Below are 4,355 nucleotides of genomic sequence, written 5' to 3' on the forward strand. Positions count from 1 at the left end.
GCAGCGTGCCAGAACTTCCCACGCCATAAAAGTCCCAGGAGGTCTTTGGGAACGCGAGAGGTCGGTGTCTGTAGCCACGAGCTGTCTGGACTGCACACTACTGTTGAGGCAGAGGTCTGTGAGGACAAGAGAATCTATAGGCGCACCGTTTGTCTGTGGTATACATCCGCAGGTATTAAAGTGTAACGAATTGCTCTGACTCGTTCGGTACGCCGCACAATAGGCTTGTGCCTGGCTGAATTTTTTATGTGCTCAAGCCCGTAATCGGCTTTGAAGCTTTGCTGCGAATTTATGGTTGTACATACTTCAATGTCAGTCACATAAAATTTGAACTCTTTTCTTTGTGCGTCTAACAAAGAGTGGTTAAAAAATGTGTGGCTTATTTAGTCGTATGTTAAAGATCTTCCGCTCAGAAGACATTTCGTAATTTTCTTTGACATTTTAAGGATGGGCCCCGCAATTTACATTGCAAAGAATATGAATTTAAGGGTGATCATGGCATCATTTTAAAACACCATATCCTGTCATACTCTCGATATGCTCCACAAACTTCTACGTTATGTTGTAATTCCTGAAACGGATTTTGTGAATTTTTTTGCGGAACATTTTCGTGATACTGAGTCACATTCCCACATGTGCTTATAGTTCAATATTAGACACATACTTCGTTCATCATGTATACGTTGACTTACAATAATGTTGAATCACGTAAACGTGCTACACTTTTCACTGTAACAGCCACTGAGTAATGTGCTTTTAAATATACTTTACGTGAACAGTGATAGATTCATCGAACATAATTTGTGTCGTATGTGATACAGATAATAAAGCAAATGAAATAATCGTATGGGGAGTTCAGCCGCCGTATTGCAGGTCCTTTATAGTTGACGCCACTTCGGCGACTTGAGAGTCAATGATTCAATCAATGATGATGAAAACGATGATGGACACACAACACCCAGTCCCCTGCTGGGAATCGAGCCCGGGCCCCCTGCGTGGTAGGCGGTAACGCTACCGCTGCGCTACAGAGGCGGACAATAAAGCAAAGATTCTAAAGGATGGCTTCTCTTAGTAGGCTTATACACTGTCCAGTTGCATTAAAAGTGGCCACCTGTCAGAAGCGTGAGTAACCAACATTAGCAACAAGGACCGCTGCGAGATATGCAGGAAGAGAGTCAAGTCAGGTTCTGGAATCCACTGGGACGTGGAGTCAGCGGCCAGCAGCATTACGTTTCTCGGTTGAGGATCCGTGACGGGAACAACCCGATCGACGTGGTCTCGCATATTCTCGATGGGCTAAAATCCGAGGAGTTTGGTGGCGGGGGGCCCTGGTGCTCTTCGAACTATGCACGTACACGGTGAGCTGTCTCTCACACGCATTGTCATGCATTGTCCTACTGGTAAATGACATCGTGCAGAGGAAAAACAAACTGGGTGTATGCGTAGACATGGTCGCTAGTGAGAGATGCATACTTGCGTTGATCCATTGCGCCTTCGAGAATGAGGAGATCACTCTGAGGATGCCACGAAAACATTCCCCGGTCTCCTCCGGTCTTGACATTCCGACGGTAGTTGCAGGGCTATACGCGCCAACGACTACTTGTCAGATGGAGCATAAAACATGACTCGTCTGAAAACAGCGCTTGTTGCCACTCGTCTGACATCCAGTTGCAGTTGGCATGCATCGCCTATGAACCTCAGTCAGCACGGTCGCATGAGCAGGGCGCCCGCCGCAGAGGCCCATATGCACCTAGGTTCGCTGAACGGTCGTTGAGGAGACATTGTTGGAACCTCCTCGGTTGCCGGCCGCTGTGGAAGAGCGCTTCTAGGCGCTTCAGTCCGGAACCGCACTGCTGCTACGGTCGCAGGTTCGAATAATGCCTCTGCTATGGATGTGTGTGATGTCCTTAGGTTAGTTGGGTTTAAGTAGTTGTAAGTTCTAGGGGACTGATGACCTCCCATAGTGTGCCGGCCGCGGTGGTCTCGCGGTTCTAGGCGCGCAGTCCGGAACCGCGCGACTGCTACGGTCGCAGGTTCGAATCCTGCCTCGGGCATGGGTGTGTGTGATGTCCTTAGGTTAGTTAGGTTTAAGTAGTTCTAAGTTCTAGGGGACTTATGACCTAAGATGTTGAGTCCCATAGTGCTCAGAGCCATTTGAACCATTTGAACCTCCCATAGTGCTTAGAGCCATTTGAAACTATTTCTTTTCTTCTTCTTCTTCTTCTTCTTCTTTTTTTTTTTTACTCCTTGGTTCATCTGGAAGGTCAGTTTCTCTACCTGCCCGTGCACATCTCCGCCGCCATCCATCACCCGTCATCTATGGCCCGTGGTGCCCCCCCCCCCCCCCCCCCAGTTGTCTCGCCGCTGGTTTTGAGTAGCGGCATTTTGCCACGCACGACATGCTTTACCCATGGCGGCACGCGAACCGTTTACAAACTTAGCCGTTTCGGAAATGATTCCGCCTTTGGCCTGAAAACCAATGACAACGCCCATTTGAACGTCGGATGAATCGTTCCGCTTCCGCATTACGACAACGACTGCACTGTTTCCGTCGGGATTGAAGATTTCTTCCGAATAGGTTGCTTCTACTGGTCATCTGAATGCATTACGTTACCCTAAGGCATTCCATGTCGTATCTAAGTTGATAAGTAGTACAGCTTCTAAGGATATTGGTTTTCTTCGCGGGTGTCTTAACGAGGTATAAATAAGAAACTTCCTTGCAGATGAAAACTCTGTGCTGGACCGAGACTCGAACTCGGGACCTTTGCCTTTCGCGGGCAAGTGCTCTACCAACTGAGCTACCCAAGCACGACTCGCGCCACGTCCTCACAGCTTTACTTCCGCCAGTACCTCGTCTCATACCTTCCAAACTTTACAGAAGCTCTCCTGCGAACCTTGCAGGACTAGCACTCCTGAAAGAAAGGAGTGAAAATCTCATTCTGGAAACATCCCCCAGGCTGTGCCTGAAGCACGTCTCCGCAATATCCTTTCTTTCAGGAGCGCTAGTCCTGCAAGTTTCGCAGGAGAGCTTCTGTAAAGTCTCGAGGGTAGAAGACGAGATACTGGCGGAAGTAAAGCTGTGAGTCGTGCTTGGGTAGCTCAGTTGGTGAGCACTTGCCCGCGAAAGGCAAAGGTTCCGAGTTCGAGTCTCGGTGCGGCACACAGTTTTAATCTGCCAGGAAGTTTCATATCAGCTCACACTCCGCTGCAGAGCGAAAATCTCATTCTGGAGGTATAAATAGTAATGATAAACTCTCATAGCCCTACTGCCTATCAAGCAGGGTCACAGGCAGCTTGAAGCGTCAACAGCTTCATTACGACGTCCTAATATCCGTATGACGGTGTTTAATATGTGGAACACTTCACGACTTTGCGTGTCATCCTTGGGCAAGGGCCATGCTAATCTTCTCTGTAACGTTCCAGTTTTAGTAGATGTACCACCGAAGCGAGTACTGCTGCTTCCACGTTCCCCCCCCCCCCCCTCCCCTTCCCCCCTTGCGGCCACCTACCGTCTCCGAGTGGTTATTGCACCCCTCAGATCCAGATCCGCAAAACTTTCAAACTCCCTACGAGCCCCTCTATTTTTACGGCGGAAACAGTGGCAGTTTTGGAAGAACTTAAGTTTGTCTCTAGCACTTCCTTCCCCAAGATATTGATAGTATCTGACTCGCAAAGCGTTCTTACAAACATTCAGTACAGTCGATGGAACAAAACAACCAACAGTTATATCTTGGACGTGATATCTGAATATATTCGCAGCACACGCACGGGCCGGACGATCCATTTGTTGTGGGTACCTTCCCACTCTGGTATCCTCTATAATGATGAAGTTGATGCATTAGCCAAACAAGCGGCAACCTTAGGCACCGTCCTGGATCTGCACCTTCCTTATACAGACTACTTACGTGAAGTCAAGGATCACGCAAGACAGCAATGGCAGGAAATGTGGAACGTTTCTCAACAGACAAAAGGCGGTTATTACGCAGTGCTACAACCTCGGATTCCTTCACAGCCGTGGTTCATGAGGACACATCTGGACCGATCCACGATTTCCACCATCAGAAGACTCCGCTTCAATAATGCCTCTTTCCCACAAAATCTCCATCGGATCAACGTTTACAGTTCACCAGCATGTGAGTGTGATCCTGAGTGGGAAGCTGATGTCAACCACATCTTATTTATGTGCCCCAAATTTGACCGTGAACGGTTGGTCTTTCTGAAGACATTGCTGAGTATGGGCTACCTTCTTCCTCAATCAGCTTCTCCTCTTTTGTGTACTAAAGACGTTCGTCTATATAAAGTGATAGTTAACTTCATCAAGAGTACTGGTTACAATCTGTAGGTTTTAATGGTGT

The 4,355-nt window shown here is 48.1% G+C and overlaps 1 non-coding gene across 1 annotated transcript; it reads right to left on the reverse strand.

Annotated features, from left to right (window-relative positions):
- Nucleotides 1–3,346: 3,346 nt before the first annotated feature.
- On the reverse strand, nucleotides 3,347–3,453 carry LOC126254799 (U6 spliceosomal RNA). The gene has a single exon (XR_007546435.1). It is a non-coding gene; the product is annotated as a U6 spliceosomal RNA (small nuclear RNA).
- Nucleotides 3,454–4,355: the final 902 nt, after the last annotated feature.

This window comes from Schistocerca nitens, chromosome 4 (assembly GCF_023898315.1).
Source record: "Schistocerca nitens isolate TAMUIC-IGC-003100 chromosome 4, iqSchNite1.1, whole genome shotgun sequence".
Taxonomy (NCBI): domain Eukaryota; kingdom Metazoa; phylum Arthropoda; class Insecta; order Orthoptera; family Acrididae; genus Schistocerca; species Schistocerca nitens.